Here is a 16,614-nt window from a genome sequence, read left to right as displayed (position 1 = left end):
TCACATTTTTTTATCTAAAATGAACGAGGTTGTTATCTGTAAACAAGTTTTAGGTGTTATATTTACGTTCAAGTTGAAACACCTTGAAAACGTATTCCCAAAATGTTTTTGCAATTTTTTTTCTCAATCGGTTTTTGCCTTAAGGTTTATATAAAGTATTGCAGCCACATGCGTGTGTAAATATTTCCATAAACGTTGAAAAATAATTGGTCGTTTGATTGTTAAATTAGCTTAGTTACAGTCGAATGGAAATTTCAATTAACTTTTGGAGGAATTTTTTCTAGTTTTAATTAGTTTTTGTGTCACGAACATCAGATTTTTTCAATCGGTTTTTGCCTTAAGGTTTACATAAAGCTATTAAAGCCATATGTTTTTGTAAAGATTTCCATAGAACTTGAAAAATAATTGGTCGTTTGATTGTTCGATTATCTTAGTTTCAGTCCAATGGAAATTTTAATTAACTTTTGGAGGAATTAGACCTAGTTATAATTAGTTCGTGTCAAGAACTTCAGATTTGTTGGAATTAAAATGGCACAATTTTTTAAGACCTGTATTTAATCCTAGTATTACCGATACTACGACAGATTTTTCCTACGCGTTTGAATGCTATAAAGTGTTCATGAACACTCTGTTTAAGCGAATTTTCCAATTGCAAACCGAGAGGCTGGTCGGACAAGCAAGTTCACTGATTTGGCTCAAATTTTGCATGTAGACTCGGCTAGGGGTTCTAACGCTAAATGGATATTTTAAGATTGAACGGTCATTAGGAGCCCCTCCAGGACACGGTCGTAAAGGCGCTGGTCAAGACGCTTGCAAAGGCGCTTGTTAAGGCACTTGACAACACCACACTTTAATGAATGCGCCAATTCTCATTACTTGTAGTAGGAAGTCTTCAGGTGTGATTGGTTCCTTTAAAAAAACTCATGGCAATCCAAACCCATGACTCAAAAAAGTCAACAGGAAGTCTATTTTAGGAGCACGTGGGAGAAATTCAAGTTTGAAATGCGGGGACATATTCTGTGCTAGAGATATGCCCAAAAACCGATAACTTTCTACCCACAAAATCAAAGAACACTTTTCTCGTCAATCAAAAACCGTCCTTTCCCGAAAATCTAAATAAAAAAATAAATAAATATGAAGCGTAATTAACATGAACAGAAAGTATTCTATGATTGTCTTACAGACAGTTTTATTTTCAAAAAGTTCTGACATCAGAAGATTTCCTTCACGCTAAATGGTGTTCAAGATCTGATTACAATTCTGTTTTTCGCTCTATCTTCAACAGCTCAACCTCAAATACCAATGCAGCGCCCCCTGAAAAGATAAAATAATTGGCGTACATTCATTTTAAGTTGCGTTTTGAGGAAAAAAGTTCATGCCGGAATATGATTGAAGAAGCCCTTCATGTATCCCACAAGGAAAGAACCCCTTACACCTTAACTGGCTTAACATCAGTATGGGTATTTTCCACACTGTTCACTCTACATTTCCTAGGGTGTTAAAAGGAAAAATTTTGTGTAACAATCAAGAGCTTCTTTAGTTGGTGATTTCCTTTATTCTTGTGACCTTAATGTCTGACTCAGGGCTGATATTATTTAACAATTATTCACAAAATGTGGAGGCAAATAACTGTTTTAGCAGGTACCGCACAGATACCAAACATTTAGTTTGTTTCTTTCAATATACCAAAAAATGGTCAGAAATTAAACTCTTGATGTGCTGCATCATCGGCTGCTGGAAGGTGATTAGTACTTGCTATTCACTTCCAAATAGCCAATCAGTGCGTGTGAAAAGTACTATTCACCTGTGTGGTAAATACTAAGATAGTAGATGCTGGTCACTTTTAGGAGTCAAAGTGTTAAGGGATTTTTATTTGCCACTTTACAGTTGCTCATAGACCACTTGGTTTGTTGCCCTATGTTTTGCATTGTCATGGTTACTTCAAATTTCTCTGGTGACCTTAGGTTAAATACATAGTTTAAGAGTGTACTGAGACAATATGAATTATGAGCAATTAATACTTCAAAATAATTCCTTAAATAAGATAGTTGTAGTTTTGTGGTTTTTCCTTTTTTGTCAGATTATGTGCAAACTTGCAGGCTGTGAGGAGAGACTAGCAGAGTGTTGATGAACAAATCTGTGGGGGAAGTGGGTGGGGTGGCTTTGACGCCATGCTTCAAAATCAAATCTTTCCAGATTTCACAATTTCAGAGGTTGGTATCAATATCTTGGGTGTTCATGTAATGCTCTGACTCAGCATTGTCTCTGTTGACCACAAGCTGTTTACTCACCTGGGATCTTAGGGGGAGCTCCTCTGTCCCCATAACCTGCACAAAAGAAAGAAAATTCCTCTTAGTATAGCAAAAACAGCTGAAAATTATTTTAATAAGAATATGACTGGTAGAATTCTTGCATAATTCAGCTTGCTCGTATGTAACAGATAAATTATATCTACATAAGCTTGCATTTCAAGCAAGGTAAGTTGCCCCATTATCAATCCTACTAGTATCTACTGGCAACAATTCGTACTCACTGCATTGGACGTAAATTATATACTTAAATATCAGAGCAGGGACTTACCAAGGTCTGATGGGATTACAAGTTTCCTCTTTTCTCCTTCACACATACTAAAAACAACACGGAAAAAATAGTTTCAATCAACAATAACAACAAGAAGTTTATTTATACCTTGAGTAAGTAACAGCAAAATGTTAAAACAGAAAAGCTGGTAGCTGTGCGCGCTTCAAGTATTTTGCATTTCGAATAAGAGTGGTACCAGTTGCTGCGTTGACCAAGGTAAAAGTGTCTCTCCCCCGGGACTGAATGATAACATGCTTAGCCGGGTGAAATTGAGAATCTAACTTTGCTGGCTTCATGTTCGCGCAAAATACGATATCGCCGATTTTGAAATTGTGCGGCGTTGCGTTATTTTTCTTGTCGTGATAATCTTTCTTTGGGACGATTACTAAATTAGAGACCCATGGGCTGGCCTCTGTGACCTCCTCAATGATGTCATTTTCGAGCATCTTGTCTAGCTCGTTGTTAACTGCTTCAATTTGGCTAAATGGTATACGCCTTGATCGTTGACTAACAGGTTTGACGCTAGAGTCAACGGCAATTTTGTGCTCAAAGTTGGCCACTTTACCTATCCCATGAAATATTTCGTCAAATTCACGTAGTAAAGAATCTAATTCACTATTTTCACTAGTCTTAGGAAAACTTGGCTTGTCTTGAACGAGGTTTACACTAATTATCTCTAAATTGAAACTTGAATCCCTCCCAAGGAGTGACTCTGAATGCCCTTGTATAACATATACATTTGCTCTTATTTCTTTCTTTCCTACTTTGATAGTGGCAGTAAAATAGCCTTTGCAATTTAATGGATCTTTCTGTCCATAAGCAATAAATCGCTTTTTGCTTGGTCTGAGTTCATGAGACTTAAATTTAGCATTGAACAATTGTGACGAGATAATATTGTACTTACATCCGGTGTCTACTGTCATGCCGATCTTTTGTCCGTCCATTTTCACTTGGACTGAACTGTCCTCATTGTTCATTGAGAATACAGGCTCATTCTCGTCCGCGCTTTCCTCACTGAACCATTCTGCCGCTTTGAGGTTTCGAACTTTCCTGTCCGTCTTCTTGGGGTTCTTTCGTGACTTTTTCCCTTGTTTCCGGTTTGCTTTCTGATCTTGCTTGCTTGATTTGCAGACCCGGGCAAGATGACCCACTTTCTTGCAGGAATTGCATCTCGAGTTGATCGCACCGCATTCGTTAGGACTGTGACCATCCAATCCGCCACATCTGTAACAGATGAACCTTTTTTCGTCCGCTCCATCGGTAGGCTTTTTGGCGTTGACTTTGTCGACTGGTATGGGGTCTTCTTTGGTGCCCTTTGTAATCATGCTGGCATCTTTCCTTGACGATTCTTCGCTCCTGGCCACTTTCATCGTTTTCGTCAGGTCCAGATCGTCTTGAGTCAGTAACTTTTGTCGAAGGCTTTTCGACGCGCACTTTTCAACGATCTGGTCCCTTATCATCTCTTCTTCGAGTGTGCCAAACTCGCACGATTTCGCAAGTTCTCTGAGTGCTGTAAGGTAGCTATCTATCGGCTCGTCTGGCCTCTGTTCCCTGGATCGGAACTTGTACCTTTCAGACACCACGTTTCGCTTTGGCGCAAAGTAGTTTTGAAGAGCTAGTTTCGCATCTTCAAGTTTTTTATGTTCGCCAGGCAGGGTTCTGAAGATCCTTTGCACAGCGGGCCCAAGGCAGTGCAGGAAGGTCGCTCGCTGGACTTTGTCGTCCTTGTCGGAGAGCTCGGAAGCCACTGAGTATATATCAAAGGAACTCACCCAGTGCTGCCATTCGCAGTACAAGTCAGCTGCGTCGATGTTGAACGGCTGTGGCGTAGAAAGTCCCGTCCGTTCCATCTAGCTCAAGGAGTACGTTATTGGCTTTTAATCCTCGTCGCCAGTATGTTGTGTCGTCTAGACTCAGTCAAGTTACTTCTTTCATTGCTATTGCTCAACTGAATTTTATTAAAGAATCAACAAGCTATATTCACAATACAGTACTAGGAATCAGTAATATTACTTTTACATAGGAATGTACTTTTACAATCATGTACCGATCGTGTCTTACAGGATATAGCGTGACTATAGTAACGCTTAGGTAACGCAATACACTACATCCTTCCCGGACAAAGTTCAAAGGTTTCTATTTCAAAGTTAATTAAAGATAATCATTTTAAACTATTTTAATCAGCTAATAATATACGAAGTTCTCGTTATCTTGTGTAGACTTCACTACACGTCCGGACCTAGTCGTGACATTGCCTTTATTCTGAGAGGCTTGATCATCGGAATGATCACTTTCCATACGAGCATCAGAATGTTTGTGAATGATCTCACTTCTTCAGCCTTAGCTATAAGTAGAGAGAGCAAAAAAATGTCAATTTTATAGACCCCCAATACATCTATACCTGCCATGTTGTGTGGACTATGCTTGACACTTCATGCTTGCACACTGAACATTGAATCACTGGCCAGAAATTCTCTTACACCAGACTACTAAATCCAGACCACTTATCCATAACTCATATGCACTGGCACTTTTACTACAAAATTCACCCCAGCTTTAACAAAATTAAGATAAGGAACAACAAGGTTCAAAAGCTTGCTTTTCACAGTTTACTTTTCTTGTATAGTTCAGTACAGTTCTGGAAAAGTTTGAGGAAGTAGTTTGAAAATGCAAGTAATGTGGAGAGAGGAATTTATTGTGTATAAATAAGACTTAAAAACAAATGATGAATGGTCTATAGTTGTAACTTACTTTAATAGTCCTTGATCCCATCCTGTAACAAAAATTAAATCATGACTTATTAAATAGTAAAAACACTTCTAATGTAACCAAATATCTTACATTATTATTCAACTGCTCTCAGAGAGTACAAATAATGCACAAATTGAGTACAAATATCATGTGAAATTGCACAGCTGTTTGGACAGTTAGTTATTTTAAAATGTAATCCAACAAGAACATTACAAGACCTGTCCCAAACCACTCCTCTATTTGCTTTGTTTTTCCTGCCTTATAACAAATGACTATAAAATAAAACAGTTGGGTAAAAAAAACATATGAGATGTTTGAGGAACTAAGTTAACTATAAACATTCTGAGACCTAAAGTTTATCAAACCATTAAACCCAATGCTTGTTAATAAATTAAAGTAATAGATCCCCATAAGCTTGTGATGTCCAAATGTTTCTTGCCTTCTCCCCACTTCCCACATGGGGCAATTAATTGGTAAACCAGTAGAAAGTGCAATCACTTGCTTAAATGCATAATATCATGGCAAACTACAAATATCAGCCCGTTTTACACATAGTCATGCATGCTATATCACAAGTATCACCCTTTGATAACTTGTCCCACTCCTAATGTAAACACGAATGGTTCTCCTCGAGGGATACTGCTGTCAAATTGTGTCCCGTCCCTCAGAGTACCCTAAAAATCAAATAAATTTAAACACACAGAACAAATCAACACAACTCAAGTTTGAAGGAAACCTTTTCAAGTTGTTACCTTTCTCTTTCAGCTAATTCAAATTAACTAATTTTGGGTTATGAATGGAAAAAACTTTAAAAATTCTGTATCAGCTGATTGAGTACAATTTCTTCATTATAATTGGTTTACAAGTCATGTTACCTGAGGAAACCATTTTCTCACAAGGAGTTGAGGAGGAAACATTGCATTAAATTATTTCCCTCGTCTTTGATAAATATCTTTAAATACCCTGTAAATGAACCATGCAAGCAGAAACAAGACCCTCTCTGTTATGCATGTTTGACAGAAGTCTATTCCACAAAAAAAGGAGTAAAAGTTCACAAAATTAAGTGTGACACTGTTGAAAATTAAGTGAAACATACTGCTGTTAAATTAGTGAAGTCAATTTATGCCTGGTATATAGTTTATCTCACTGGGCCTTTTAAACCAGCCAAGAATCAAACCAACACGAAAAAGTGAATTTCCCTTCCTCACTGTCATGCGACTAATTCATTTTACAACATAGCTAGTAAATTTGTCTGATCAAATTCAATTGCATGAGTTTGCTTCATATTCCTCACGCTCATGACGTCAGCAAACAAATCCCTCAGGGAATTTTGCATTCAATCAGAAAATAAAGTTCATTTACACGCATGAATTCACCTGTCAGTTTTTTGACCAACCTAAGACATGATCATTTACAGTGTAACAAAATGTTTTCTTGAAACGAAATTATCAACGTGCTGAAGCATAGCAGAGGGAATATTAACCCTTTTACAACATTTAAACCATGTGGCTGTGGTCTTTGAAAAAATTTACTTGTGCTTATTTATTCCAAACTGCAGGAGAAAAATTGTGATTACATATTAATAATATACATGAAAAAATACGAGAAAGCTTATCATAATTATGTGGAAGCAAAGCATGCACATCATGTGCAAAAATAATGTATTCAAAGCCTGCAAATGACATTGTGCGTTCGGTCAAAACAACCGTGTACAATCAAAACAATAATATACATTGATATTTTCCCATCTTTAAGGTCCGGCTAAACATTTCAAGGAATTGTTGAGTCTGGTTTGTTACTTCTTTGTACTGAATAAACCCTCTTCTGCATTTAATCACCTAATAAAGCCGCATTTACCTAAACCAATCAGAACTGAGTAACTTTTTCATGTATCTTATTATTGCATGTAATGTAACAGTAATGCATGAACCTTCCTTGGTTCCTAATGCATGTCCACTGATGTACAACCATGCAAGATTTTAGGAGACTCCAAGGAGACAAAAGTAAGTTTTGAGTGGAATTTTTGAGGAGGATATTCTAAAAATTATCCTTTTGAGACACATTCAAACTGGCTCTTTCCTGTACTAATCAGACAGAAGATATTTGCTCTCAATCATGATGCACAGACTTCCCACTCAGTCATCAAGTAAATATTATGATCTGTCAAATATTTTCGCCGTTCAGAGCTGTTTACAGCCAATCAAATCAGAGAAATAAATTTTCACATGTGGAGAAAACGTTTCATCCAATCATGAAGAACCTGTCAGAAGTACTGAGTTTTCGATGAGAGAAACCCTGCGTTTGTTTACAAAATTTATCGAAAGAAACGACCAAACTCAATGCTGACCACTGAGGCCCCTTTCTATCTTAGTATGAACTATTCAAAGTATTCTGGTAGATGTTGGTTTAAGGCAAGTGCAATGGGGGTAAACAAAGCTGGACTCAATAAGAGGCGACAGCTCATGAACCACAGGGCAAGAAAGACACCTCTACAACAGTAGGTACACACGACTGACATGTTTGAGTGAAGCATGTCAAACATTAAGGTGTGATTGTCAGGTTGCTTTTCATTACTAGCAAACAGCTTATTTCTATCAGCTTTGAAAACTTCTGTATCCTCGCTTTAAAAAAAAAAAGCATTTCCCATGAACATTTAAACATTAAAGAGATAAGGAACCAGCAACAGGTTTTTCCATTGTCTCATAACATCAGATTCTCCTCACAATTTTTTGGTTACATTTTAAAAAATTTTAATCATTATAACATATTGAAGTCGCAGATTTTAACCCTTTTAGTCCCACTAGTGATCTAGACAGAATTTCTCCTTACACCATCAGTACAATATCAAACAGACAAATAATGAGTATAAAGAAAAATATCAATTAGGGGATAATTGGTTGATCCAATTCCAAATTCTCCAACCTAACAGCAAATAAATTGTTTGGCTGACAGTAAGGAGAATTACTGATGAAATCTTGAGAGTTAAAGGGTTATGTAATCCTATTTTTTTTTGAGAGGGCACAGTAATGAATCTTGCAATCTGATTGGTTCTTTACCCGGTCAGTATTTTCCTATCTCTGCCCACGAGGGCACGGTAATGCTTTCGTGAGTCACCAAGTACATCCCAACTTTTGTTGCCATTTTTCATAAAATATAGCTCGTGTTTCCGGCTGGGCAGTATTTTTAAGCAAACACATCAGTAACTACTTCAAGCCGATGAATAACTTATGAATCCTCCCTTTTCTCTCACTCAAATCACTTTGGTTGACAGAAAAATATTGGTTTCAGAATGAATTTGTATAAACAATAGTGTCGTTACGTTGGTTGACAAGTGGCCTAAAACCTGTCTGCAATTAATTTTAATCGTTCACAAAAAGTACCAAGAAAGTTAAAATGTGAGGGATTTTGTTACAGTTAAACTGAATGAAGGAACTTTCATTCATTTAATACCTGAATTTTCTCAAGCAATTTGTTCGCATTGAAAGAGCGAGCGAAGTTTTAATTTAAGTTTTACAACAAATATACGCTCTCGGTGAGTCTTTCCAAGTCTGTTCAATTTGAACATTTGTACCATAAATTGCACAAGAGAAACTGAAGGAATTTTTTGAGAAAAGGCCGCATTAAATCCCCTTGTGTCTCGTTGGAGTGTGCCATTCGAATTTAGTTTTTGTGGAGGAAAGACCAGATTTACACATGCCATTGCAGCAAACAAACAAGCAAACTATCACAACTTCAAAATAAAAAAATTGAATTTACTCACGATTACTTTCCTTGCCGTTTATTTAATGAACAGAGGTAAATCTTCGTACATGAATGAATCGTCGATGAGAGTGAATAATACTTTCCATTAGATCATTGAATGTTTTTGAAGAAAACATTGTCATGAGAGTCCTTGCCAAACTAGTTCTGTTGTTTTTCAAATGTTCTTACGCTTTCTTTTGGTTACACACTCTCTAATTGACAGGTGTCAGATTGTGACAGATACTTGTAAAAATAATGTTTAATGTAATGCAAATTATCGTTATGGAAATGAAAATGTTTCGCTGACGCATCTCTCTTGAATTTGCATCACCTCTATTTTAACTACCATTAACTGGCTCAAAAACTGTTCAGTTTATGGAAGATCTTGCCGTATTTACAGCCCTAAATCATTTGGGTTCTTTCGGAACGAATTTCGTCAAGTTTCAAAAAAATAAATATGTTATTTACTGGCTAAGGGTTGGTCGGTATGGTGAAAAACTGTGACCTCAGTCTTGAAAATGCTGCCTTCAGCCTACGGCCTTGGGCAGTATTTTCAAAACCTCCGTCACAGTTTTTCACCATATATACAGACCTCCCAGCCTGCAAATAACATGTATATATGTACCAGAAAGGCAGCAAATAAATGTAACATACTCCAGTAAAGTGTTGTTATGTACAATGAAGTTTCAAACTCATTAAAGTTAAGTTGACTTCATGATTCAGATTTTAGTTTAAGAAATGTGTAATATCTCTTTACATGGATGAAAAGAGAGTGCCAATTATGAATTTTAAAATAGTAAATGCCAAAAACTTTAAGATGGATTTATTTATTATCTATTCACTGAGATTTTACTCATTAGCTGGCACACAAAGATATAAAAGACCCTTTGTGAAAAAACCCAGGGCAATAAAATTAAAGATTCAGGAAAAGCATATGACATCAACTAGTTTACTGATGTTCTCACCTGAATTCAGTCTGGAAGGAGAACTCTACAACACTTCTGTTTTATCTTCTCACACCTGAATTAAAACATAAAATTTAATTATTTGCAGGCAGATTAAGGAGGAAATTAAAGGGATGGACATATGTTACATAAAAAGAAATCCCTTAATATAAAAATAAGGCAGAAGTATATTACCTACGTGTCTTTGCTTCTGAATACAGCTTTAATAGGTATCTTTCATGTAATTATCTACATATGTAAACCGGGTGAAATATACGGTCGTAAAAGTAATTTTATTCTAACCTTCCTCTTTGAAGGCTGCCTTTTGAATCAAGTATATCAAGTTCAGTACCTCCGGAATCATAAGCCGAGCTTTTGGGGCTACAAAATGATAAAATAATCAACGCGTTATGGCAGGCCAATTTATCGAGAGTCAATTAAGTATAGTTTCCTAAAATCATTTGGAAAGTTGAAAATGTGCTTCACTTGTGTTACATATACGGATTCCGAGAGTGTGACTCGATTAATTCAAAAGAAAATATCCAAGCAGGTTACAGAAATGGTTCATGAATTGTAAACTGATAATGTCACGGTTAATAAAACCTCCCTGAATCATGGTGCTGATACGAATTTATCGTTCATAATCGCTTATGAAATTCCGAGATTGTACCTCAATGAATTCAACACAAAACATCCAGGAAAGTTACAGAAACAGACTCTCAAAAACGGCTCCCGAATTCAAAAACTGTGAACAACAATTACTTACACTAACCATGTGCTTACCAGCGTGCTTGTGAGCTCAAATTGCTAAGACCCCATTTAATTACACGATCACAGCTCAGACGCTTCTTGCAAAATGTGATCATTATCGGTTTCAGAGGTTGATTCTTCAGTTTCCACCATTAGGAAAAAAATATCGCATCGGAGGCATGTTCACCATAACCCGAGCATTACGTACGCCTCGATTGAGATGTTGAGCGAAGAGAAAGTGGCTCCATGTTTTGTGAGACAATTGAAACCATTTCCTGAAGTTCGAGTAGAAAACATGAAAACATAGCGCTGAAAAGTACCATAACTAAACAATGAAATTCACTCATTCCGCAGTAGAACTAACTCCACTTCACCCGTAAGTTTGTTTGCTCACATGACAATATTGTCAAAATCAAATTACCGCATCAGACTCAATGTAAACATGATCATCGCTGACTCGATCTCATTTTATTTGAATTTTGGGAAAGGCCACTACTTCGTTCTCAGGCTAAAACAATACTTCTTGGACAAAGCGCGATTTTTTTAAAAATAGAGTAAATCCTACGATAGTTGACTGAAGAGAGAAAGAGATAGAAACTTGCGCTCGCCGTTCGCTATCATTTGAAAACTTTCTAGGCAAAACAAAATCCGTAAGATAACTTCTTTTCCATTAACACCATGACCGTATAAAACATTCCAAACGACAGGACAAGAAATAACTTGAAGAATACGAACACTTTAGAATGTTATTCGAGCGATGAACCGGCGCGAGGGTTTTTAGGCGATGAAGGCCAAAGTCATTGTTTTGCCGAAACGTGATTTTAATTATAAACTAAAGCTAGTATCAAACGACGATTGGTAAAAAAAGATTGAATTTTTCTGGGCCATAGCGTTAGAGAAAACCCAGATAAGACACGGCTTACCTCCTCTTCTTTCTCGGATCCCTTGTAGTTCGCTTCCCTTTGATGATGACCCCTTTTCAGCTTGAAGCAAATTGTCTCAATGGTCATACGGATGGTTCAGATTATGCTTGGTTCAAAGAAGGTGCGCTGGTGATTATAGCCTGCAGAGCAGGCGTAATTTTGGCGAGCGAGTGCTAAGTAATTTCATAACGAATATTATGGCCGCCATCTTTGATTTTAATGGCAGCGGAAGGCTGGGGAGAGGAATAAATTTATACCAAGGGGGCGGTCGACGGTCAAAAATAATGAAAGGGGGAGGGGAGAGAAATAAAAGATTTGTTTCGTTGAAGTTGAAATACCTTTAAAAATTAACTGCACTATTTCCTCTGCAGTGTTTGCTAAAAATATTTATTTAGAAGCACTTTACTGAGGGAGTTGTCTAAGTTGTCTACTAAGTCCATTGGGTCCTTTTAGTTCATCGCAAAACTTTGTGATCCGCAAACCTCGATGATCAAATCTTTTATTGTGAATTCAATTAATTTTGGTTGGTGGAGCATTTTTTTGACCGGATTAAGTTTCAACTTATGTTTGTTTGACTAAATTAACGTCATGTGTGAACATTTCCATGTAAAAGCATTTTGAGTGGATAAAACAAAACCTGTACTGTAAATCCTGTTGAGTACACACCTCAGGGCGTCAGTTACTAATCTGTAAATTTCTTGTACTTCCTCTTGGACTGGAATATTGGCGATTCTTACAAAGTGTTAATGTTTTTAATCAAATGTAATGTCACAGTGAGGCAAAAGGTTCAATTCGTTAGCATTGTAAAAAGCGTATTAACAATTCAACTGCATGAGCCTGATTTGAAATATCAATGCATTAACAAGGGCGTGGTCAGGATCTTCTAACAGGTGGTCCTTTTACTCTGTTTTTATCGGAAACTGAGGGCGGAGAGGTATCACAAAATGTTATTATCATAATTTGCTAAATTTTCGTGACAAACAGAGAGGTAACATATCCCCATATTGCCGAGAAAGATGTTGGGTTTCGTTTGACAATGCCTTTATTAAGATTGGCCTTAGTGGAGGATTATATGAATACATTTTATCCTCAGAATAGGAGAAGAAAGAAGGACTTTCTTAAAAATCTAACGAGAAGCTAAATAAGTAGTGAGAAAAACATCAGCGATTTGAGCAAAGACTTTTCAGGGTAATCTGCTACAATGCCTTATACCTCAGGCGCCATATATGGATAAGTTCCACATACTTCAGTGATTGTAAAGGCGACAACTTCGCTCAGACCGAAGTCTGACAGCTTCAGGTGGCCATTTGAGGTTATCAGAATATTTTCCGGTTTTAGATCTCTGATGAAATAAGTTGGCAAAAACTTCTTTCACTCATTTTGAGTGTACATCACTTTACAACAAGGCAAACCAGATTTACATCAATTTTTCTGTTATAATGGAAAATCTTCTAGCCGTTCTTTCTTGATTCCAATCCAATACAGCTCATGTCAATTGTGGCGCCACGATCTCAAAAACGAGCCCTTTTTCGTTTTCTCACTAAGGTTCCTCGTTCGCCACTGGCGCATTATATTTTAGCCAATTTGCACCAAGAAAGCTGATTTGACAGGGAAGGTAAGTTAATCGACATTGGAATTAAGCCGGAATGAACGAGAAAATCTTTTTGTATCCTAGAAGCACTTGGATGGAAATGGGTGTATGCCGGCTGTTTTATCTTCTCTAAACTATGAAGTAAACATTTCTATTTATCATCCCATAATCCTTCTCGTTCCTGTAATTCTTGTCGTCAGTGTTATTGTTATCGTTGCCGTTGTCATTTTCTCTATCGTTACCGCTATCGTTATCAATATCGTCTGTGTTGTTTTACAAAAGGCTCCAGGACACTGGGGAAAAAGCAAAATTTTCCTTCGAAATGAGACATTACTGAGTACGTTATGCCACAAACAAACCTGTGGATGACTTTTTTTAATTCAAATACTAATGCCAGCCTAGATAACGGTAACTTTAAGTGTCAACTTGTACCATGTTAGCATCACGTTCTCTTCGACGCCATTTTGTTGCCTGTAGCAGCGAGAATTGTTACGCAGATGACACCAACACAAAAGACAAAAATTCATGCAACTACCGACAGAAGAACACATGCCCACTTAAAAGAAACTACATCCAATCATCACTAATCTACCAAGCCACTGTCACAAGTAAGGACAACAACACCACTGAAACATACATACAGAACGGTGTTTGTAAAGTATATTACTTACAGAATATAAGCGAAAATGAAGAAGATCTTCTGTCCTATCCGAAATTTATTATAAAAAAGGAAACATTTACGGCAAATCACGGCTCTTTCACTCAGGATTTTCACAAGGAATTCAGTGAGCACGAAGTGTTTCACAAGGTCCAGAGGAGCTCAGTTTGAACACATAAATTACTTTTTTAAAACTTAATTATTATCTCGTAAAATACAAATCCTTATCGCTTCACGAAGTTAATTAGCCCAGTACCGAACCTTTGTGAGTCCTTTTGCAACAGATTTACGGCTCCATGTCCCCTACGCGGTCGCTGTTCGTCACTTTATGCAAGCTGTCATTTTTAAAATAAATAACCGCTAGTCAGCCGGCGCAAAACGAAGCTCTCTGAGTGAAGCCGCGCATTACTTACTATACGCCGATCTGGGCATCTTACGAGCTCTTAGTCTTTAGAGCTGCGGTCTATACCTTGCGTAAGAACCGGGCATAAAAGGCAGACCAGAAAATCATTTATTTGCCAAAAATAATGCATTTACAAACAAGTTAGGTGACGACAGTCAAAGGAGTCTATAACGCTTAAAGTTTGGCAAATAGGCTGTTAGTTAATTAAGGAAAAAAGATATTTCTGAGATGTTAGATATTTCATTATTTTGTAAACTCCGTTCGTATAAAAAAAAATAAAAACCACCACTGCACCACGCGGACTTTCGTACTTGTCGATTTAACAAATTTAACAATATAAATAAATAATGCCTCGGAGACTAGCGAAACAGACAAACACGGTGAGAACACAGTTTACTCTCAACGAAGTACATTTGCTTGGCATCATACAGGTTCGCTCTTATTATTTTAAAAGTTTGTGCCTGCTACCTTCAAAAGTTCATGCACGATTTCAAGAGCAGAGAACTTTCCTCGTTCGGCCCATGTTTTGCAAGCTGTTTTAAGAAAACGAGGAATTAAAAAGTGAAGGAAAGAAATTCAAACATAGTTTTAAATGATGGCCAACAAGTCGAAATATTCCTTTACGTTTGGCAAATTAGTTGCACTGGATACTGAGTATCGTATATCGACCGGGAATGTCGGTGAGCTAAAAAGCCTTTTAGATTAGGACGTACTTCTTTTTACAAATCGAAAGCAACTTTAACTCTAAGAGGCGTGTTGTAAAATTGGCACGGTCGCCGTGTTATATCGTGCAAAGTTGCGAGCAAGATTTCAACACGTTCCTGAGCTTCGACCGTACGAAGCACGACAATAGCTGCGAAGTTAATAAGGCAAGTAACTTACACGCTGCTAAAGTGTTAAAAGCTCGTTATTTTGTTTTAGCGTGCAAGTGTACCGTGAGCGTGCGTTCACCTTATTCCCTGAATATTGCTCCCCAGATCCCTCAAAGTCTAACCTCTACTCGGCCAGAGTTGCTCAACCGTATATCACCAGCTAAATAAAGACAAAAAGAGCATGTAGCGGCCGACACAAGCGAAGCAGATTTCAACGACAACTATGAGTTTCGCTAATGAAGACGCACTATGAAGCGAGGATATATTTCACGGAAAAGATTTGAATCGTTTTATTAGCGTAGTTGAGGTATCCAAGTACTTATCGTAAACTGAAATATGAAATTATAAGGAAGAAGCTAAGCTAAATTCTAAGATACGAACCAACATTCCAATTGTTCCGATATAAAAGCAAGATCACAAAAGACTAGCTAAAACTCTAAAACAAACTCACAAAAGACTATCTTCAAAGGATAAAGGAGAACCGCTTGAAAACGAATTCTAACAAAACTAATAACCGAGTGTAAAAAACGAGTAGCTTACTAACAAAGCATGAACAATGTAAGCCACGTGTTACAAGGTTGCAAAGAAACTGGTATAAAAAACTGGGCGAAACTACCGAAAGACTAGATGTTTAAACAAGCACAAAGAAAAGGAACATAAGCACTTACATAACAGTCCCGCTTGTAAGAGTTTGACCAAAACGAACTTCGAGATAAGGTGGGCAAAAGGGCGCTTTTCGATAAACACGTCTTATCGTCAGCCCAACGCAAGATAACTAACTAAAATGCGGTTCTGGGTGGAACTTAAAGATCACGTCCCTAATGGACAAACAGTAACGTCTCTATTGCGGTTTAACACGTTTAATACGAAACAAACTTAAAACGAATCAATGTCTGGTGGCAAAGGCGTGGCAGCCGTTACAGAGCACGTCTATTGACTTGAATCGGAGAGGTGTTTATTGCTCAATGTTTGCTTGTGATGATCGCATGCATTTTTTTGTTGTTGTCGCGCTACATGGACTTTTAAAGCTACAAACCTCAAGTCGCGAGAGAAACTCTAAATATTTTCACAGCATAATGATATTTACCACCTGTTTCGTTGTCCGATTTAAATATCACCCTTGCGCCGTATCTCTCACCGCAATTTTTGTCAAGCGCCCACCCAGCTCTCACACATTGGTCCAATGAGGTCTCGTTTCCAATTATGGCAATTAAACACAATTTTTTGACTTAAACTCTTGGATATTCACATTTATGTCCAGTAGCCGGTGAAGTATTTTAATGGCTTAATAAAGCTAGCCGCACAATCAGTCTGTAAAAGTTTTCCGTTGTTTACTCACGGACTAAAAACTTAAATTGAAATTGGACCAAATGATTTAAGACCTACCTTTCTTCGCATTCT

The sequence above is a fragment of the Pocillopora verrucosa genome, chromosome 7 (genome assembly GCF_036669915.1).
Source record: "Pocillopora verrucosa isolate sample1 chromosome 7, ASM3666991v2, whole genome shotgun sequence".
NCBI classification, from domain to species: Eukaryota; Metazoa; Cnidaria; class Anthozoa; order Scleractinia; family Pocilloporidae; genus Pocillopora; species Pocillopora verrucosa.
Note: the sequence above shows the minus strand (reverse complement) of the source record.